This window comes from Arachis ipaensis, chromosome B5 (assembly GCF_059453495.1).
Source record: "Arachis ipaensis isolate K30076 ecotype BB chromosome B5, ASM5945349v1, whole genome shotgun sequence".
NCBI lineage: Eukaryota > Viridiplantae > Streptophyta > Magnoliopsida > Fabales > Fabaceae > Arachis > Arachis ipaensis.
In genome coordinates this window covers 47,810,469-47,834,340 of record NC_142440.1, presented here as the reverse complement: position 1 = coordinate 47,834,340, position 23,872 = coordinate 47,810,469, and the positions used below count along the sequence as shown (strand labels likewise).

The 23,872-nt window shown below is 35.8% G+C and overlaps 1 pseudogene across 1 annotated transcript; it reads left to right on the top strand.

The window, feature by feature from the left end:
• The first annotated feature begins 210 nt into the window (after positions 1-210).
• On the top strand, positions 211-10,058 carry LOC107643674 (serine/threonine-protein kinase VIK-like; annotated as a pseudogene). Its single transcript, XR_015883740.1, has 11 exons — positions 211-635; positions 762-836; positions 4,500-4,616; positions 5,200-5,294; positions 5,819-5,939; positions 6,059-6,138; positions 6,892-6,951; positions 7,108-7,229; positions 8,698-8,783; positions 8,859-8,974; positions 9,613-10,058. The product of XR_015883740.1 is annotated as a serine/threonine-protein kinase VIK-like (transcript).
• The last annotated feature ends 13,814 nt before the right edge of the window (positions 10,059-23,872 follow it).

Below are 23,872 nucleotides of genomic sequence, written 5' to 3'. Positions count from 1 at the left end.
CACTGGTTAAAAATAAATTCTATCCTGAATTCCTGATGCCACAAACTAATTGGATGGAGCAACTAATAATTTCTCTGTGGCGAAGGAAGCGAAAATAAAAATTCGGTTGAATTAGTAAAAGTTGAAGACCAATAATGGACAAGAGAAACAACATATTCACAATCACAGTTTCATCACAAAAGAAACTAGATCAAATTCATTTCTCATCAAAATCTCATTTGAATTTGATTTCCACATTGATTTCGTACTAACCAATTTCCGCTGCTCAAAAAATAAAATACAAAAAAAGCCACCACTCCGCCTAACATAACTGTAATATCGATCGTCCTCTCTATCTTGATCGGCGATGGACACCACCTCCGACGGAGACACGTCCGCGTCGAACAGAGAGAAGGCTAAGGAGAAGGAACGGGTGAGCAGGACGTCGCTGATTCACTGGCATTCGCACTTCGCACCATAACGACGCCGCGGCGGTTCGGAAGCTTCTAGAAGAGGATCCCTCCCTCGTGCATGCACGTGACTATGACAACCGAACGCCCCTCCACGTGGCCTCCCTCCACGGCTGGGCCGACGTTGCCAGCTGCCTCATAGAGTTTGGTGCTGACGTCAACGCCCAAGACCGATGGAGAAACACGGTATTACTCTCTCTATCTCTTTCTCGCGATACTCTGTCTTGTTGAAATTTGGTGTTAATTTTGTGAGGTTTATTTTATGTAAGATCAGAATATTCATAAATTTGTGGTGTTATTTTGGATTGAAAGCCCCTGGCTGATGCGGAAGGAGCAAAGAGGAATTCAGTGATTGTGCTTTTGAAGTTACGTGGAGGATTGTCTTACGTAAGTTGCATTTCCTACTTCTGCATTCATCTTTTGGTTTGGAAACCCAAAAAAAAAAGGAGGATTAAAGGAACACGATAGTTCCATGTGAAATTTGTGTAGATAGGTTTTCATGGCAATGTGCGCCATTTGTTTTGATTGCTGCTATTTTGGTTGATTATGTGAGTTTTTTAAGGGTATTTAACTAGGGATGAGGATGGGAGTCGAAAACGGAATTCCAGATTAATGAGACTCTTGAAGAGATGGCAAAATTCGGGAATTTCTGCGGGGATTATTCCGATTAGAGATCTGACAGTGAAAAATTTTTTTAAGCGAGAATCTCTGTTTTGTTCCCGCTAATCTCTGAAATTTATAAATTTATTTAATTGTCTTTTATAGTTTATTTCTCATATATATTTTTTAGTTTTTTTACATTCTATATATATATATATAAACCCAAAATTCGTAATTCTCATTTCCATAAACCTTCTTTAATTCATAGATTCCTAGCGTCGTTCATACTCCATCCAATCTCTTTACAGCCACCTCCTCGCCACTCTCCCGTCTCACCGCATTATCACCCCTCATTGTTCCATCACTCTTCCCGCGTCGTTTTTTATATTCGTGGTATTCCTTTCCACAACTCTATCATTGTGTCCATTCTCTTCTCTGCTGCTGTGTCCCCCACCTCGTCTACTGCTCTGTGTTCTAACTCGTCGCGACGTCTCTTACTGCATCATTTCAAAAGAAGTTACCATCTTGTCATTTATACCTTTTGTGTAAAATCTTGCTATTTTGTGTAAGATGAATACTTTCAGCTCTATTCCTATAGAAATTAATAATTAGTAAGAACTATCAGAGAGAAGGAAAATGGGATCCTCGTAGAAAATAGAGTCATGTGAGGAATGGAGATGGAAAGCAATATTTTTTCATGGCGAAAAATCAGGACAAAAAATCGGGACGGGACGAGGAGCAAATCTAGGGATGGGAATGGGGAGCAGAGAGACATCCCTCACTCGTACTCTATTCCATTGACATCCCTAGACTCTCATGATTCGTGAATCATGATATGCATGAGTCAGTTACTCCCTCCATTTCAAAATAACGGTCGTTTTTACTTTTTTATTCTTTAAAAGATTACGTAACTGTAATTATTTTAAAAATAATTATCACTTTTACTTTTTTTATTTTTTAAAAATTAATGTAACTACAATTATTTGTAGAGACTTATTGTACATACAAATATTTTTGACATACAAAGCTATACAAGTTAGCCTAAATCTAACAAAAACAATCTTCAATTTAGAGAGCGTGTAAACACGCGCTTTCTCAACTTTGAATAATGCGAAATAAGAAACGGTTCTTCTTCAACATTTGTATTTCACGTTCCTCCTCCTCCTCCTCCTTCTCCTTCTTCTTCTTCTTCTCCTTCTTCTTTGTATTCCTCCTCCTTTTTCTTCGCATACTTTTTTCTTCTTTTTCGCATATTTCATTCTCATTGTGGTTCTTTTTATTGTTGTTATTGTTGTTACATTTTTTGCCTCCTCCTCTTTCTATTGATTTTGCAACATTATGTATTTTTTTTTCTTTGTTTGATTTTTTCTCCCAAAAAGAATTATAAGAAAACGAAATAAGAAGATGAGAAAGAAGTAGTAGATGAGGAGGAGGAAGAGGAAGAGTTTTGAATTATGCAGAACTTATCAGAATAAAAATACACCCAAAAATCTAAAAATATACCCAAATATCTTCGTGTTACACCCAAATATCTTAGTATTACACCCAAATTTGCTGCAAATACAAAAAAATATTTCTCTAATGCTGCATTTTTTTCTTCTTCTTTTTTTCTTATTTCTTTCTTTCTTTTAGTTAAATGAATGTAAGTTCATCGTCTTCCAAATAATTTTGCAGCATTTATGTTTTTCTTCTTCTTTTTGTTTGATTTTTTGGTTTTTATTCTTTTTAAGAGAGTAAAACAAGAAGAAACTTGAGAAGGTAAAACAAAAAGGAAAAGATGAACAAGAAAAAAAAAGAAGAAGATAATGATGATGATGAAAAAAAAAAGAAGTAGGAGAAGATGAGGAGGTAGAGAAAAAATTTTGAATTATGCAGAATTTTTCAAAATAAAAATACATCCAAAATTCTTAAAATACACCAAAATATCTTCGTGTTCTCCCAAATATATTCGTGTTACACCCAAATTTGCTGCAAATACAGAAAAATGTTTCCTCTAATGCTGCATTTTTTCTTTTTTTTTCTTATTTCTTTTTTTTTTGTTAAATGAATGTAAGTTCATCCTCTTCCATGTAATTTTGGAGCATTATGCGTTTCTTCTTCTTTTTTATTTGATTCTTTTTGTTTTGATTCTTGTTAAGAAAGTAAAATAAGAAGAAATTTGAAAAGGTAAAACAAAAAGAAAAAGATGAATAAGAAGAGAAGAAGAAGATGGTGATGATGATGAAAAAAAAAAAGAAGAAGAAGTAGGAGATGAAGAGGAGGAAGAGGAAGAATTTTGAATTATGCAGAACTTATCTGAATAAAAATATACCCAAAATTCTTAAAATACATCCAAATATCTTCGTGTTACACCCAAATTTGCTGCAAATACAGAAAAATGTTTCCTCTAATGCTACATTTTTTTCTTCTGAATTTAACCACACCTCAGTCACTTGATTGAATTCAAAACAATAATCAATTTCATTTTGGTTCAATTGACAATCTGAACCTGAATTACTCTTTATCTTCAACAACGAGATAACTGATGATGGAGGAGAAAGAGAAAAGTAACGAAAAAGAAAAATAACGAAGAAGAAGAAGAAGAAGTAACAAGAAAAAGAAGAAGAACGTGCAGTAATGGCACGGAATGCGTGAATAAAAATGCGTGTGAATATAAATGACTTGTAAATACTTGTATGGAAAAAACGCTTGTAAGTGGAAAATAATTTTTTTTTATTAAAGGGAGAGAATAGGTCTTTTTATTTATTCGTTTTAAAATGTGTTGGTAATGTAACAAAAATAAAAGTGCACTTATAATTGTAACGAATTGGAAAAATTCGGTACTCTTCTTTAGAGTTGCATTTTCCAGAGTTTTATTGACATGAAACCCTCATGTATTTATGGGGGTATGAGTTAGTATTAATTAGATTTGTGCTCTTATCCGGTCTATTTTAAAGATTCGAATTTCAATATCAAATTAATTTAAAATAAATTCAGATCAATCTAATTTATAATCAGTGTATCTAATTGTGTAAAATCTCTATGACAAGTTAATAAAATCTTAGCTGTGAATATTAAATTTAATAAATATTATATAGCACTTATACTACAAATTCTTTTAAAACAAAAATGATTTTCATATTTGTGAAAATATGTGGTTATTAACGTCTGCTAGTTCCTTTTAAACTTCCTGTGCTTCTAGGATCATTGTATAAAATCTGTTGTGGAATGTAATTCTTGAATAATCGCTCTGATCAGTATTTACTTTAATGCTTTCCCTGATATTTGACACACTATACTTTCTGGAATAGTAATGTTTCCCGTTGAAGTTTGCAGTCAGTTTTAAGATCTTGCTCTTTTGTAATAATTAACCATCATACATGCTTACCCAAGATTGCTTTACAAAGGATCCTTAAATTCTGATGGATGCCTACTGTTGGGGATGTCAGAGTATTATCTTTGATGATACAGGGCCAAAATGGAAGTCATTTAGAACATAGGCCTGTTCCACCCCCATTGCCTAACAAGTGTGATTGGGAAGTTGACCCTACAGAGCTGGACTTCTCGAATTCAATTTGTATTGGAAAGGTATTCTGTTTCCTTCATGTCGTATCATGATCCTACCAACAAATTAGTAATTCTCACTGTGTTGTGACTTGTGACAGCTATTTGTTGTGGTAGGATTGTGAGTCTGGAATTGTTACTAAAAAATTTTGAGCTTGTATTTCTTTCATAGGGGACCTGTATTTCTTTTATAATTAAGCTTGTGGTAGGGTTGTGCGTCCGGAATTGCTACTCATAAATCAACTCTATCATGACGCACGTCATGAATTTTATATTTTATTGGTAAGGTCTGGCATAACCAACCTTCGTGGTGAAAATATGATTTATTTATTTCACTTTAACTTCTATCAGTCTTGGTTTTTCATGTTGGATGATTATCAAAAGGAATCTGTCCATTTAAAACATTGGATAAAGTTGACTCTTTTTTTTTTCTTTTTTAATAAAAGATAGACAAATTTGTTTACATTAGCTTACTCTACTTTCAGTACAATGTTTCTTTGTTCCTACTTTTCTATTTTTTCTTTTTCTGCTTCTATAATTTCACTAATACTCTGCATTTATACCAATGATGAGATGTAAACTTATTAAGGATGTATCTTTATTGAAGGGATCTTTTGGTGAGATTTTAAGAGCTCATTGGCGTGGAACACCTGTTGCTGTCAAACGCATTCTTCCAGCTCTTTCAGATGATAGACTGGTGATGTAAGATTGTAATTTCTACGGTTTGTTAGTTTGGTGGCCTCTGCATTCTAATGAATGATAAGAATACTGGGACAATCACAGCACCTAATTAGTTTTTTTTTTTAAAAGTTCATAGCCTTATAAACTCGATACTCCCAATCCGGAACTTAAGTCTGGTACCTTACAATTGGATTGTATCAAATTGTTTCTTTTATGTTTAGACAAATACAATTTGACCCTGGCCAATTGACAATAATTTCAAGTCATTACTTTATCTAGCCCATATGATGATTTTTTATTCTTGTTGAACCTACTTCACCTGGGGAGAAAAATGAATTGTTCTAAAGCATGTATACTTTTATCTGTTTATCAATAAAAATCAAAGGCAAAGTGTGGTATAGAGGGGAGTTAGAAATGGACCTCAAATTAATTGAGCTTGTATTTCTTTTATAATAAATTATACTTTTCTGTCCAAGGTTTCTCTGCTGTGTCATGTGTCAGTCGGTTACTTATCCTCTGTTCTCTATTGTTAACTTTTTATGCAGTCAGGACTTCAGGCATGAGGTTAATTTGCTAGTGAAACTTCGCCACCCTAATGTTGTTCAATTCCTTGGAGCTGTTACTGATAGGAAGCCTCTAATGTTGATTACTGAGTATCTAAGAGGGGTATGTGATTGTTGATAATACTGCTTCACCACTCGACACCTAGTTTCTGACGTATTGAGCATTTGCAGTCTCAAGTTTTGAGGTTAAACTTTACTACTGCTAGTTCGTGCCATTTGTAGGGTGATCTTCATAGGTACCTCAAGGTTAAAAGTTCACTTAGTACTTCAACAGCGATCAACTTTGCCATGGATATTGCCAGGTATGATATCATACCTGAATTTTCCTACACTTGTTATTTTTATTATTTTGTTTCTGATAGATAATAGAAGAACAAGAATACAGCAAAACAAAGGAATTACTATTAGGACCCATAAGGTAGCTAGGAATTACTAACCATAAAGCAAAGGTAGAAAGTATTACTTAGGTGTGAGTGATCATTTGCAATAGATTATTAGAGAGTAGAGGAGCTCTAAGGCTATGACACTTCTTATTAGTATAATCCTTCTATGCTTCTCAGAGATTCGCCATTGACACTACAACAATAATACAATTACTTTCACTTATCCATTCCACCAAAGTTGTCAGGAAAGAAATGTTGAAAACTGTGGCAATTTGCTCTTCAAATCTTTCAAAGGACCTTACACTTGGATGAATGAAAGAAGATCCTGAGCCTGTAACGTGCTTCTCAAAAACATTCCGAAAGCCACTTTTGAAGCTGCCAAGAAATCTCAAGAAAAATCTAAGTGCAGATGTGGATTAAGACTGCAAATATTTACCCTCCTCATACCCATCGAGAGTATCGTGCACAAGTCACCCTTTTTTCTTGGACAATATTTTGTATATCCCATAGATTTGTAATGTGTATCCACTTTGACATAAGCAAAATGAAAAAATCAATTAAAATAACATGTTGAGTTTGTGACAACAGTAATTTTAATCTCGTGTCTTCTATTTTCGTTCATTTTGAAATTAACCATTGTTGTAACCTTTATTTCGTGAATGTTGTTTGTAGAGGGATGGCCTATCTTCACAGTGAACCAAATGTTATAATTCATCGAGATCTCAAGCCAAGGTAACATGGTGATTTCTATCTTATATATTGAAGACTATATTATCTTAAATGGCTGACATGCCACATACTATGTTTAATGTCATCCAGATTTATGTTGCTGGAATTTATATCTATATTCATTACATGTTGAATTTTTACCTCCCCCTAAAATTTCAGGAATGTTCTTTTGGTCAATTCTTGTGCCGACTATTTAAAAGTAGGAGATTTTGGACTTAGCAAGCTTATTAAAGTCAAAAGTTCTCATGATGTGTACAAGATGACTGGTGAAACTGGAAGTTGTGAGTATTCTTAGTTTTCTTAAATTAGAGAAAGTATAGGAAACCAACTTTTTAATTAGCCAACATTAGTTAACATTAGAGTTTACATTTATAATTTAGAATTTAGGGTTAAGGGTTTATGATTTAAGGTTTAGATTTAAGATAAAAAAAGTAATTTTAAAAAAGTTGGCTGATGTTGGCTGAAAAAAGGTCAGTTATAACAAGCATTACTCTTTAAATTAATAAGGGAAAAATGCATAGACACATTCTGCACTTTATCTTGCTTTACATCTCATGCAATCAGGTCTTTAAACTTCCTAAAATGTGCAAAGTACAACCTTCCATGTACTAATTAGCTAAAGTATCAATAAATATGACAGTCTCTAACTTTTTCCATACATCAACAACAACAAAGCCTTATCTCCCTAAGTGGGGTCGGCTACATGGATCAAACGGCGTCATTGCACCCTATCATATATCAAGTCTATAGTGAGACTGTTGACACATAAATCTCCTTTGACCATTTCATGTATGGCCTTTTTAAGTCTTTTACTGAAGGTAAGTTAGCCCTTTTTTTTAACTAAATATAAGTATAGTTTATGGTAGAATATATGGCACTAGCTGACTGATCCATGTACCCGATCAAATCTAGTAGGATAAGTTCAGTTAGTTGTTGTTTTTAATTTCTGACATCACATGCAAATCCTAGAAATACCCTCTCCTCTTGCAAGGGGTAAGGTTGCATAATTGCATTTGTCTACCCTACCTTTGTATTATGAATTTTGGTTTTGATCGCTATAGATTTTTTTTTAATCATTTTTTTTATTTTTTTTTTCTCAATTCAAACATTTCATACAATATCTGGTTTAGCCCCGATAGAAATTTCACTTTGATTGAGGTCCAAACATTTCTAACATTAATTGGTTTTAGTTCTTGAGTAAGTATGATTATTTGATTTCAGGAAGCCAGTTTTTATGGACCTAAATCTAATTATCATAAGTTTTTATGAACTTAAAGAAAATATATTGCTTTGGTATAAGGAATTAAGGACAAAACCAACCAAAATATTTTTATGGTCGTGAACCAAACACTTTAGGAAATATGTGCACCTAAACCTGTTTGGTTAAAGGAATCGAAAGCGAAATTCCCAGTATTTTGAGGGGCCAACATTATATTCAACCAAATAGAAAATATAGAATAATATTTAGAAAAACGGTATTAGAAGCGAAGTAAAAATGTTTTCTAAAAATATTTATCATGTGCAATCAATACATAAAAGTCATATGGTGAAAGGTTTTCTTCAACTATGTATGAAGGGTCCATTTAAAAGTTGTGGAAAGTTTAGCCTTTCATCTAAAAAAGATCAGTGTCTATTTTACAGAGATAGAGTTAGGGAGTCTGTGCAGAATTTTCCAATCAAATAATAATCATTACATGCAGTGCCTAAAGTTTCTTCTTTCTGCTGTGAAAAATAAAAATAAAAATATAGATCGCTATATGGCTCCTGAAGTTTTCAAACACCGGAGATATGACAAGAAGGTTGATGTGTTCTCCTTTGCTATGATTTTGTATGAGGTAATTCTGCTTTCTTCATACTGTGGTGTGATAGAATTAGACAGTTCTAATTAAAGACATACTCTTATGTATTAGATGCTTGAAGGTGAACCACCATTTACAAATTTAGAACCTTATGAGGGAGCCAAGCATGTGGCTGAGGGACACAGGCCAATTATTCGAGCGAAAGGTTATGGTCCTGAACTACGAGAGTAAGTCATTTTAAATCTTTGTTCATCCAATTTCTCTTTTTCTTCTTTTGCAGGCTTCCTATATGCTTTTTTGATATAAATCACTCTTGATCTTGATCTTACTAGCTAAGAATCCTCTTAATAGTGTTAATATGATGTTTCGGCCCTTGATAGTCGGATTCTTAATGAGATTAAGGAAAACAGAAATTATGGTCTTGTCGCCAACTACTTTGTAGACTACTATGATAAACTTATGCTTACCCTAATCAACATGGGTTGGTTTAATAGGTAGATAATTAATCCGCTTAAGTAAGTGTGGGGTTTAAATCTTGTCTTGTGCATGCAGCAAACTCTTAATGGAATTTCGATATGTGACGGATTAATTCTTGGTTTCTCAGGCGGGAGGATATCATGGGAGACAAAAAAAAAAAAACATGATTTACCCTTGCTTGTTTGTCTAACGATAATATCCTGCATTCCTAGTGTTACTAGCTTAAATACGATCTCTCTCATATTCTGATCACTGGAAATTAAGTTATCAAATGTTAGAATCATATCTATCATGTATGCTCATGCATATTAACTATTTGACAGAGCATCTTTGGACTTGTAATAATTTGTAATCACAGAAGATGAAGTTTGACCTTGCATGCCCTCAGGTTAATAGAGCTTTGTTGGGCTGGTGACATGACTCAAAGACCTTCCTTCCTAGATATCCTTAAACGGCTTGAGAAGATCAAAGAAAAACCTTCAGAGCATCACTGGCATTTGTTCTCTTCATAAACTATGGGAACATTCAAAGGTCAAGAGACTCATGATTATTTTCAATTACGGAATAACTTCGCCACCGCCTGCAGGATTTGTGAATATAGCCAACATGGAAAACCAACAAATTCTCGAGGTTTGTATACTACTACAATGAGCAAGCAGGATATCTTGAATTGTTTATGGCTTTTTTTTAAGTTTCTGAGTTTGATTTCTCTTATAAAAATATTTGGACGGTTTCATTCAACCGGTTCTGCTAGATAGACAACAAAAAATGTAAATAATGTAAACAATGGGCTGCACTATAGGTCCACTAAATGAAAAAAACATATTATCCATCCTTATGCTCAATTACATTTTCTCCTTTCCCATTAACCTATTTTCTCCTTTCCCATCAAAGTTGCCGGCATCACCGGACTTTAACGCAGCAAAAAAAAGCATCCATGTACAATAAAATGTAACATCCATCCAATTTAAAAGAAACATTCATATATAATAAAAACGAAATATCCGTGTAGAATAAAAACTAAACGTTCATGTACAATAAAAACTAAACATCTGGGAGGCTGTGCTTTGATGGAAGGTGGAGGGCGCCCTGCGTCGTGGAAGGAGAAAAAGAAGACCGACGGCGGCGGAGGGACACGATGGAGGACGATGATGCGATGGGTGCCGCGATCGTGTCATTGATGCGACTTCTCCCTGTAGCAGCGACGTGAAGCCTGATGAACAGTAGCAGCGGCAGAAGGAAGAGGCAGTCCCCGCGGTGCAAATGGAGGACGAAGCTGAGCTGCCTGCAGCGGTGCAATGGAGGCGCGACGAGACTGGGCTGCCTACAGCGATGGGCGAGATGGAGGCGCGATGAGGTTGGGCTGCGTGTGGCATGTGGGAGCTGGAATGCCTGCGGTGTTTCGCGAGAGTCCGGCGGGGGGTTGTGGGGAGCAGGGGTGGGGTGTGGTGTGGGTGTGGGAGGAAGGGTTTGTGGTTGTTGACTGGAAAGGGAAAAACGTGATTATGGGGGCGGGTATTTTGCTAATCCTTGTTATTCAAAATATGTTTTCGGATGATTATTCAAATTTTAATTTAAAAAAAAAATTAAATTAATAATTATTAGTTGGTGTTTATGATTTTAGTGGGAGTGTTGTCCCTATACTTCTCCAAAAAATAAATAGCATAGTTGCCAAATCTTTGTTTAGACTTCTGTTAATCAGATTTACCTCGCCAAAATTTTAATGTAGGAGTTTCTTTCAATAGAGGACTATGCGGATCAGCCCTTGCAGCATGCTGCATGCATATGTTTCCATGGAGGATTTGCATAGGCAAAAAATGGAAGACAATTTTTTTCTCGCTAAATTGAGATAATCTTAATTAAATTATTAATTATGTTTTATATTTGTAAAAATATCTAGAATTCTCATGATCTTGTTATGTGAAAATAAATATCTAGATATTTATTTAAGTATTAAAATTATGTAACATAATATATAAAAATATCTAAAAAATATCTAAAACAAAGAATTTTTAAAACTTGTGATGAATCAATTAATAATATAACTATTAATTCTCTGCAACCATTTATCTAAAGGGAAAAGCTCTACATCGGTGTAAAAAATAAATGGATGTTATCCAAGTAACTTCCTCCACGTACGTGTTCCCCCACTTTACAGTCGTTTGTTATACACGCGCCTCATATAACGTATCGCATTTTCGTTCTTCTTCTTCTCTGTTTGCGTTCTTCTTCCTCTTCTTCTTCAACCTAATAAAATTCGTCGTTCTCCTCTGTTCGCGTTTTTCTTCTCTGCTTGCATTCTTCATTATTGATCTGCATTGAATTCAATGTAATAAGCTCCGTCGTTCTTTTTCTTCTTCGTTTTCTTCTTCGATCTACACTTCTGAATGGAAACAATGAATGATTCAACTTCAAATCAGTTGAATGAGGTTATTACGTTGAGACAGCTAGGGAATGATTGCTGCATACTATCACAATAATCTTAAACATTGAACAAAGTAAAAGAAGGCCACCGAACCGAACAATATTCATTTGGTGAACTGAAATCACAAAGACCACCGAACCAAACAATGTACATGTGTTGAATAAATGGTGATCAACTTTCAATCAACAAGAATAGTATTTCTCCTCCTCCTCCTTCTTCTTTCAAATTTCTTCTTCTTCTTCTACCTAATAAAATTCGTCGTTTTTCTCTGTTCGTATTTTTCTTCTCTGCTCGCATTCTTCATTATTGATCTGCATTAAATTCAACGTAATAAGCTCCGTTCTTCTTCTTCTTCTTCGTTTTCTTCTTCGATGTACATTTCTAAATGGAAACAATGAATGATTCAACTTCAAATCATTTGAATGAGGTTATTACATTGAGACAACTAGGGAATGGTTGCTGCATGCTATCACAATAATCTTAAACATTGAACAAAGTAAAAGAAGGCCACCGAACCGAACAACATTCATTTGGTGAATCGAAATCACAAAGGGCACCGAACCAAACAATGTACATGTGGTGAATAAATGGTGATCAATTTTCAATTAACAAGAATAGTATTTTTCCTCCTCTTCCTCCTCTTCCTCCTCCTCCTTCTTTCAAATTTGCGCGCGTAGGTTCTTCTTCTTTCTTCTTTAGTGGATAGTGTAACTACGGTTTTAAAATTGGTTGTTACTCTGTTTAGTACTTCTTTTGCATGGAGAAATACTATTCTTGTTTATTGAAAGTTGATCTCCATTTATTCACCACATGTACATTGTTTGGTTCGGTGACCTTTGTGATTTTGGCTCACCAAATGAATATTGTTCGATTCGGTGGCCTCTTTTTACTTTGTTCAATATTTAAGATTATTGTGATGCGTTTCAGAAGAATAATTCAAATCACACTCATTCAACTGATTTTGAAGTTGATTCATTCATTGTTTCAATTCAAAAGTTCAGATCGAAGAAGAAGAAGAACCACAAAGCTAATTATGTTGAAGTCAATTCAGATCCATAACGAAAAACGCGAGTAGAGAAGAAGAAGAACAAGAAAGAAAACGCGAGCAGAGGAGAACGGTGAAGCCTATAATGCGAGCAGAAACATTTTTTTATAATGAGCGGGCGTGTGTTTTCACTCTCATTAATGCGCGTGACTCTATTTGGGATTGGACCAACTTGGTTACATGGTTATATGGATGTGTAGCGCGCCCCTTATCTAAATTATTCCTTCATCAAAACTAACCCTTTTACATTTACTATGAAATGTAAGACTATAATATACAAAATTAACTTCAAATTATTTTGATAAAACTAACAAAAATTAAGGGACAAAAGTTACATGATAACTCTCCCATATTTTTTAATAAATAATGTTTCAAAATAAAATAATTTCAAATTACTTTTTCTCTAAACCTTTCCACTTTACTTTCCAAAATAATGTTCCTTGATATATTATTAATTACAGTATAACTAGGTAAGATAATCCATCGAAATTAGTATTTCGGCCAATAACGAGTAAAGATTTAAGAAAAAACAAACCTCGTGCTTTAATGTCTTACACTTTGAAAAAATACAAACACACTATCATTGTAAATCAGTAAATTCAAATCAAAATCAAAAAAATAAAATAACAAATCTTGTAACACTTACCAACGAGACTATCAATCACCAACGGGGCTCTATCAATCAGTATTATACATAAAAAGAACTATAGGCACTAATATAATTATATCTGTTTTTCATAGACAAACTTAGAATTTAAGATTTCAGGTAAGATCAATCAAAGTCAAACATTATCAAAACTAAATTAACAAATTCAAATAAAAAATTAATCTGTCTATTTATATCATTTAAAAGTTGATAACAACATATAATAAAATGAGTCTATACTATATGCTTTTTGTAATTGTGCCACGTCAGCAATTTTGCATAGATAGCAATTTTATATTTTTACAATATAAAAAATAGATTTTTATATAGTATTAATATTATTAACCCATTATAAAATTTAAATAATTTTTTTACACCATTAAAAAAATTTGAAGTATTTATCCAAATTGATCCGAACGAATTCAAAGTGGACATTTTGATCTCTAATAAAAATTAATTACTCAATTGATTCTCAATAATTTTTGGCATCAAACAGTATATATATAGTTCTTCCGTTAGATTTTTTTGTTAAATCCTGATAGCAGAGTTCAACGTGACACATTAAGCTAATAACTCAACTATTAAATGACACGTGGGAAACAAAACAAAGTGGTCCCTACATGAATTAGCACAAAAACAATGATGGAGAAATGCTACAAGTCCTGAAAGGATGTTGGAATTCATCATCTTCTTCTTGTCATATGTAACAACCCAATTTTCAATACGTCATGATCATAATAAAAAGCAAACGTTACTAACTTACTTTCCTAAAACATATCTAATATTTATTATTAAGCTTGTAGTTGAGTTAGCATGCAATCGATTTTATTATTATATTTTTTTATGCGAGAAACGAATGATTGCAAAAAATTAAATAGACACAAGTAACAATACGGAAATAAATAGAGTAACACGCAGGGTAATATAATAATATACATCATATAAAATATATATAAAACATCATACAAAAAGAACCAGTTAGTGTACCTCAACACAGCGTATGACTATATATATAACACTCTGGGCCTTGGTCCATAAAAGAAACCCCTAATCTGGAACCCGAACTAGCCTAGCAAAACTATGCAACTCCTAATCTCCCGGTGATCTAACTAAAAGTGAGAGACTATAACACAAAATCTATGCTAAACTGAAACACTCCCAAAGCATGCTGTCAACCTCAAACCATCAGTCGTCGCTATCAGAAGATGAAATCTCTATCACATCTAGGTACTTCTCAGGGTCCTCATCATCATCATAATTAGAAATCTCTATAACCTCTGAAGCATCTCCGATGTGCTGTCACTACTAATATCTAGGAGTGTAGGTTTGATTGAGAACACGAGTCCATTTGCATCGATCAAGAATGAAGGTTCGATTGCAGGTATCTGATCTAATGTCTCTATAGAAGGTCTAAACCGCTATCCGATCTGTGCACTAGACGAACGTGATGAAATCGGCTCTAGAGGAAGATCCCACTCAGGCACAGGCTCAGGCAAGTGCTGCTCAGTTGGGTCCAGTGTGGGAACAACCTGGTACTCGGGCTGTACAAGATGGTGGTGTCTAGGCTGTCTAAGAGATGTATAATCAAGCTGGTGGTTCGATGCTTTCCAGTTACGTATTCACACAAACCCAAGAAGAACACGGGTGGCTGTCAGGCACGCGGTCTTAGAATGAAGAACAAAGATGATTGTCATGGGTCATCCCATTCATCAAGTTGAAGAATGAAGATACATCTTAGAATTGAATCAAACACGGATTGAAGAGAAATAGTAATACTTTTATTAATCCATAAAACTCAGCAGGGCTCCTCCCCTCCACCTAGGAGGTTTAGAAACTCATACTGGTAGAAATACAATGTGAAAAATGTGTAGAGTGTCAAAAGGTTCTGAAAAATGTAAAAATTATCAAATAAATACTAGGCTAAAGACTAAGGATTACATAAGAATGGTAAAACAGTCTTTTATTGCTAAAATCCAGTTCTGAGGCCCACTTGGTGAGTGTTTGGGCTGAGCTTGATTGAGATCCATGTGCTAGGAGGCCTCTAGGGCATTGAACGCTGGCTAAGGGGTCCTCGTTGGGCGTTTGGACGCTGGTTTCCTCCTTGTGGGTGCTGGACACCAGAATTGGGCAGAAGGCTGGCGTTGGATATCAGTTTTGGGCCTTCAATTCTGAAGCAAAGTATAAACTATTATAGATTTTTGGCAAGCTCTGGATGTTATCTTTCCATAGCCATTGAGAACGCTCCATTTGGACTTTTGTAGCTCCAGAAACGCGCTTTCGAGTGCAAGGAGGTTAAATCCGGACAGCATATGCAGTGCTTTCTCTGTCTCTGAATCAGACTTCTGCTCCAGCTCCTCAATTTCAGCCAGAAAATATCTGAAATTATACAAAAACACAAAAAATCAAAGTAGAATCCAAAAATGTGAATTTTGCACTAAAACCTATGAAAACTTAATGAAACTTAAACAAAACATACTAAAAACTATATGAAAATGATGCCAAAAAGTATATAAAATATCCGCTCATCACAACATCAAACTTAAACTGTTGTTTATCCTCAAGCAACTAAAAACAAAATAGGATGAAAAGAAGAGTAAGATACAATAAATCTCAGAGTTTCCAATGAACCTTAGTTTCAATTAGATGAGCGGGACTCAGTAGCTTTTTGCTTCTGAATAGTTTTGGCACCTCACTATCCATTGAAACTCAAAAGTGTTAGTCTCTTTAGGAACTTAGAATCCAGATGATATTTTTGACTCTCCTAGTTTAGTTCTTTTTTATTCTTGAACATAGCTTTTAGAGTCTTGGTTGTGGCCCTAAGTACTTTATTTTCCAGTATTACCACCGGATACATAAATGCCACAGACATTTAACTGGGTGAACCCTTTCGAATTGTGATTCAGCTTTGCTAGAATCCCCAGGTAGAGTTGTCCAGAGTTCTTAAGCACACTCTTAGGATCTTTAGATCCTAGCTCTTGCCTTTTGGTTTAAAGAGCTATTGGCTTTTTCTTTCATTTTCCATTTTTCTTTTCACCCTTTTTTTTGAAATATGCTTTTTCTTTTTCTTTGTTGCTTTTTCTTGCTTCAAGAATCAATTTTTGGATTTTTCAGATTACCAATAATACTTCTCCTTTTTCTTTGTTCTTTCAAGAGCCAACATTCATAAACTCCAATTTCAAATATGCACTATTCATTTATACATTTAGAAAACAAAAGCAATACCACCACATCAAAATAATTGATTATTATTATTATGAAACTCGAAAATTTATGCATCTCTATTTCTTCTAAAAAAATTCACAATTTTATTCATGTTTAATGATGATAAAAGGAATATTTTATAGCTAATTGGAAAATAAAAATTAATTAATGCTAATGCTTATTTAATTCGAAAAATTTAATAGACAGAAAAATAAAATAAAAACTTAAATATTACTAGTGATCATGTAAACCTAAACATGAGACATAGGAATTAGAATAATAGAAATATGAAAAATAAGAATTGGAATAGTCATAGGGCTAAAACTCAACAACCTTTAGCTTGGGAGGGCCTGGGCTCTTCAAGGGATAGTTTCTGGCGCTTCAATTCTTCTATCTCATGCCCTTGCTTCTCTTGTTCCTTGATCAGTTTGTAAATCATGCTAGTCTGATCTTTCTGCTCCTCTCTTAGTTGATCCAAGGTGGTTTGCAGGTGCATCATAGATGCTTCAATTGATCCCAATATTCAATTGGAGGGATCTCTTGGGGAGGCTCAGGTGCCATCCTTTTGGGATGATCCTCTAGTATCTTGGAGCTTTCCATCACTTTCTTGGTGATAAGGCTTTCCACTGGAATAAAATTGTCCACGTGGATCAGGACCTTAGCCTCTTGGCATAGGCGAAAGATAAGGTTTGGATAGGCCAGCATGGCATTAGTAGACATCCTGTTTGCCAACTTGTACATCTCACAGGGGATTATTTGGTGAACTTCTACCTCATTCTCCATCATCTTGCAGTGAATCATCACAGCTCTCTGAATATTGACTTTAGAGCGGTTACTTGTAGGGAGTATAGAACACCCAATGAAGTCTAGCCATCCTCTAGCAATTGGCTTGAGGTTCATTCTTTTCAGCCGGTTTGGCTTGTCTTTTGCATCCTCAATCCATTGAGTTCCAGGCAAGTAGATGTCCTCTAGGACTTGATTCAGCTTAGGGTTGGCTACCACCCTTCTATTGTAGGAATCATGGTTATCCCTTTGTAAGGGTAATTTAAAGATCTCTCTCACCCTATCTAGATGAAAATAGATGAGCTTCCCCTTGACCATAGTTTGAAAAGTATGGAATGCTGTTCCATCTTTCTTTTGCTTATCTGTCATCTACAGATTTGCATAGAATTCATGGATCATGTTATATCCAACAGTGATCTCGGGATTAGTTAGAATTTCCCAGCCTCTCTTTCGAATTCACTCTTGAATCTCCGGGTATTCTTCTTCTCCTACTTTGAATCACACCTTAGGGATTACTGGCCTTTTACTCATTATCTTGTGATAATGTTCTTTATGTTGCTTGGTATAGAATCTAACAGGTTTGAAAACAACTGTTGGGTCATCTTCCTTCTTGTTTCTTAGAGCGGTCTTGCCACTTCTTGGAGCCATGGGATTCGAATTTTTTTTATGAGAGACCAGGGCTCCTTCCACACCAAACTTAAAAGATTTGCTCATCCTTGAGCAAAAGGTAAGAAAGGAAAAAGAAGAAAGTGAAGGAATGGAGAATAGATGAAGAGAATTCGAATGAGAGGTGATGATTGAGGGAAAGGAAGCACGGATATATATATAGGGAGGGGGAGGGATTTTCAAACACAATGTTTAAAGAAAGATAAAAAAGTTTTGAAAAAGATAAAAAGGATAAGTTGTTAAACTTGAAAGATATGAACAAGAGTTACTAAAGATAAGAAAAGATTTTGAAAGAATTTGAAAACAAGTTGGAAAACATATGAAATTTTGAAAAAGATTTGAAAAGGTTTGAAAATATTTTAAATTTGAAATTAAATTGAAATTGAAATATTTGACCAATAATTGATTTAAAAATCAAAGAAATTCAAAATTGAATTTGAAGAAAGATAAATTGAATAAGGAAAAGATAAGATTTTGGAAATTACCTCCCATGCTGTCTTGCTGGCGTTTAAACGCCTATAATGGCTGCATTCTGGCGTTTAACGCTGCTGCCTCTGCTTGCTGGGCCTTGAACGCCCATAATGGCACCCATTCTGGCGTTCAGCGCCATACTGCCCTCATTCTTTGGCGTTGAACACCCAGCCAGGGCTCCCTGGCTGGCGTTCAATGCCAGTCTTGTTTTCCCCATTGGGCGTTTGAACGCCCAGCCAAGCTCCTTGGCTGGCGTTCAACGCCAGGCTTGCTACCTCCATGGACGTTTGAACGCCCATTTTCCACCCTTTTCTACCATTCAACGCCAGAGAGATGCCCTCTGCAGGGTGTTCTGCTTTTTGTTCTGCATCATTCTGTCTCTGTTTAAACACTATTCATGATCACTAACATTAAAATCAACCTAATTAAAAAAACTAATTATAAGGAAAATTAATTAAAACAGAAATAATAAAAAAAATGAGAAAATAATATAGGATTAATCGTTGGGTTGCTTCCCAACAAGCACTTCTTTAATGTCTTTAGCTGGACTTCACTTTACTTGACTTAGTAGCAGTGTTGAGCCTCCTAGCTCAATATCTCCTCCAAGGTAATGTTTGACCCTCTGTCCATTGACAGTGAACCTTATGTCAGGATCTTTACCTTGAAGTTCTATGTACCCATAAGGTGATACACCAGTAACCACATAGGGTCCTTTCCAATGGGATTTGTGTTTCCCAGGAAATAATTTGAGTCTCGAATTGAAGAGCAGGACCTTCTGTCCTGGTTCAAAGTGTAACACCCTACCACACAGAGTCTTATGCTTAAGTCATAAAACAGAGGTGGCGAGGTATTACGACTTCAAAAAATAAAATTTAGTATATATAGTAGTGCAAAAATGTTATAACTAGGAGCCTTTGAAGAAAAAGGGGCAAATCAAAATTGTTAAATTGAAAAGCGCAACACTCTGATCGATAACGTAACGAAGCAGGTAAGGGATAAGCTAAAGCGAGTATATATACAAGAGAATGCCAAAAATACAGATATCAAGGCTCAAGACTCGGTTTGCGAAGGTAACCGGTCTGAGCATAAAAGTATACATACATATATATAGTAGAAGAACCTAAAAAAAAAAACACAAAAGACAAGCTACAGAACCTGTTTCTCCAAAATAACCTCTAAGAGGAGTTAATACAGCATATATATTTACAATGGAGATAATAAGTATCTAAGTAAGTACATAGCATTTCTAATTTTCTAGAATAAATTTTAATTTATGGGTTAATTAGTCATTAATTAACCGGGTTTTACACAAAGACTCTGGAAGATATCTTTCTATCATGCCACCTTTTTGCTTTCTCCTTATAAATCTTTGCATTTTCAAATGCAGCCAAGCGGAATTCATCCAACTCATGTAGTTGGAGCAGCCATTTTTCTCCTACTGCTTTAGCATCAAGGTTGAGGAATCTAGTTGCCTAATAGGCCTTGTGTTCTAGTTCCACTGGCAAATGACAGGACTTCCCATACACGAGTTGATAAGGTGATGTTCCTATAGGGGTTTTGAAAGCTGTTCTGTATGCCCATAGGGCATCATCAAGCTTTCTAGCCCAATCCTTTCTAGAGGCACTTATTGTCCTCTCTAGAATCCGCTTTAGTTTTCTATTTGAGACTTCAGCTTGCCCATTTGTTTGGGGGTGATATGGCGTTGCCACTTTATGCCGAACTCCGTAACGGCTTAAGACAGAATCAAGCTGTCTATTGCAGAAATGAGTACCTACATCACTAATCAGTGTCCTAGGGACACCAAATCTGCTAAAGATGTTCTTTTGGAGGAACTTCATTACTACTCTAGTGTCATTAGTGGTGATGCTATTGCTACAACCCATTTAGACACGTAATCTACTACCACAAGGATGTATGTGTTTGAGTATAAAGGTGGGAAGGGTCCCATGAAGTCTATACCCCATACGCCAAATAACTCAATCTCTAGGATTCCTTGTTGAGGCATGTTGTGACCATGAGGGAGATTACCAGCTCTTTGGCAACTGTCACAGTTACGTACAAACTCTCTAGAATTCTTGAAGAGTGTGGGCCAGTAGAAGCCACTTTGGAGAACCTTGGTGGTTGTCCGCTCACCTCCAAAGTGTCCTCCATAGTTTGAGCCATGGCAATGCCATAGGATTCTTGTGCCTCTTCTTCGGACACACAGTGTCGGATTATTCCATCCGAGCATCTCTTAAAGAGATATGGTTCATCCCACAAGTAGTACTTTGCATCATGCATGAGTCTTCGGGCTTGCTGCCTGTTAAACTCCTCGAGAATGAATCTTATAGCCTTGTAATTTGCAATATCTGCAAACCAAGGTGCTGTCCGGATGGCAAAGAGTTGCTCATCTGGAAAGGTTTCGGATATGTCAGTGGAGGGAGGAGAATTCCCTGTCACTGGCTCAATCCGAGACAAGTAATTAGCTACTTGATTTTTTGTCCCTTTTCTGTCTCTAATTTCTATATCAAAATCTTGCAGGAGTAATACCCATCTTATAAGTCTGGGCTTAGAATCCTGCTTGGTGAGTAGATACTTTAGAGCAGCATGGTCAGTATAGATAATGACCTTAGATCCTACTAGGTAGGATCTGAACTTGTTAATGGCATAAACCACTGCAAGTAATTCCTTTTCTGTAGTAGTATAGTTCTTCTGTGCGCCATTCAGAACCCAACTGGCATAATAAATGACATGCAGAAGCTTATCATGTCGCTACCCCAGAACTGCGCCAATGGCATGGTCACTGGCATCACACATTAGTTCAAATGGCAATTCCCAATTGGGTGCAGAGATAATAGGAGCAGTGACAAGCTTGGCTTTCAGGGTTTCAAAGGCATGCATACATTCTTAGTCAAAAACAAATGGAACATCAATGGCCAAGAGATTACACAGGGGTTTTGCGATTTTTGAAAAATCTTTTATGAACCTCCTGTAGAATCCGGCATGTCCTAGGAAACTTCTGATTGCCTTGACATTAGCAGGTGGTGGAAATTGTTCAATCACTTTCACCTTAGCTTGATCTACTTTTATTCCCTTGCTTGAAATCCAATGCCCAAGAACAATGCCTTCAGTCACTATGAAGTGGCATTTTTCCCAGTTTAGAAGTAGGTTTGTTTTTTGGCATCTTTTCAAAACAAGGGCCAAATGATCAAGGTAGGAGTCAAATGAGTGTCCAAAAATAAAGAAGTCATCCTTGAACACTTCAAGGAACTTCTCTACCATATCAGAGAAGATGGATAGTGGTATGCGAAATTGTGATCATCAACAATGGCGCCAAAGGACTTGGAGCTCTTAAATGTGAATCACACTTTTTCACAATTCCGCACAACTAACCAGCAAGTGCACTGGGTCGTCCAAGTAATAAACCTTACGTGAGTAAGGGTTGATCCCACGGAGACTGTCGGCTTGAAGAAAGCTATGGTCACCTTGTAAATCTCAGTCAGGCTAATTCAGATGGTGATGGAGAATTGATAATTAAAAGATAAATAAAATATAAAATATAGATAGAGATACTTAAGTAATTCTTTGGTTGGAATTTTAGATAAGCGTATGAAGATGCTTTGTTCCTCCTGAACCTCTGCTTTCCTATTGCCTTCTTCCAATGATTCATACTCCTTTCCATGGCAAGCTTTATGTTGGGCATCACCGTTGTCAATGGCTACTTCCCGTCCTCTCAGTGAAAACGTTCCAAATGTGCTGTCACCGCACGGCTAATCATCTGTCGGTTCTCGATCATGCTAGAATAGGATCCATTGATCCTTTTGCGTCTGTCACACGCCCAACAATCGTGAGTTTGAAGCTCGTCACAGTCATCCCTTCCCAGATCCTACTCAGAATACTACAGACAAGGTTTAGACGTTCCGGATCTCAGGAATGGCCGCCAATAATTCTAGCCTATACCACGAAGGTTCCAATCTTAGATTAGAAACCCAAGAGATACGCATTCAAGCCATTGCTAGTAGAACAGAGGTGGTTGTCAGGCACATGTTCATAGGTGAAAATGATGATGAGTGTCATGGATCATCACATTCTTCAAGTTGAAGAACGAATGAATATCTTGGAGAAGAAATAGACTTGAGTTGAATAGAAAAACAATAGTACTTTGTATTAATTCATGAAGAACAGCAGAGCTCCACACCTTAATCTATGGTGTGTAGAAACTCCACCGTTGAAAATACATAAGAACAAGGTCTAGGCATGGCCGTGAGACCAGCTCCCAAACGTGAAAAGGTCTATCAAAGTCTAGGGACTAAACGTCCAAAGATGAAAATACAATAGTATAAGGTCCTATTTATAAAGAACTAGTAGCCTAGGGTTTACAGAAATCAGTAATTAATGCAGAAATCTTCTTCTGGGCCCACTTGGTGTGTGCTTGGGCTGAGCATTGAAACTTTCATGTGTAGAGACTTTTTTTGGAGTTAAACGCCAGCTTTTATGCCAGTTTGGGCGTTTAACTCCAGCTTTTGTGCCAGTTTTGGAGTTAAACGCCAGAATTCTTGAACTGACTTAGAATGCCTGTTTGGGCCATTAAATCTTCGGCAAAGTATGGACTATTATATATTGCTGAAAAGCCCAGAATGTCTACTTTCCAATGCAATTAAGAGCGCGCCAATTGGGCCTCTGTAGCTCCAGAAAATCTACTTTGAGTGCAGAGAGGTCAGAATCCAACAGCATCTGCGGTCCTTTTTCAGCCTCTGAATCAGATTTTTGCTCAGGTCCCTCAATTTCAGCCAGAAAATACCTGAAATCACAGAAAAACACACAAACTCATAGTAAAGTCTAGAAGAGTGATTTTTATTTAAAAACTAATAAAAATGTAATAAAAACTAATTAAAATATACTAAAAACATAATAAAAACAATGCCAAGAAGCGTATAAATTATCCGCTCATCACAACAGCAAACTTAAATTGTTGCTTGTCCCAAAGCAACTGAAAATCAAATAGGATAAAAAGAAGAGAATATACAATAAATTCCAAAAACATCTATGAAGATCAGTATTAATTAGATGAGCGGGGCTTTTAGCTTTTTGCTTCTGAACAGTTTTGGCATCTCACTTTATTCCTTGAAGTTCAGAATGATTGGCATCTATAGGAACTCAGAATCCAGATAGTGTTATTGATTCTCCTAGTTAAGTATGTTGATTCTTGAACACAACTACTTTATGAGTCTTTGCCGTGGCCCTAAGTACTTTGTTTTCCAGTATTACCACCGGATACATAAATGCCACAGACACATAACTGGGTGAACCTTTTCAGATTGTGACTCAGCTTTGCTAGAGTCCCCAATTAGAGGTGTCCAGGGTTCTTAAGCACACTCTTCTTTTTGCTTTGGACCTCGACTTTAACCGCTCAGTCTCAAGTTTTCACTTGA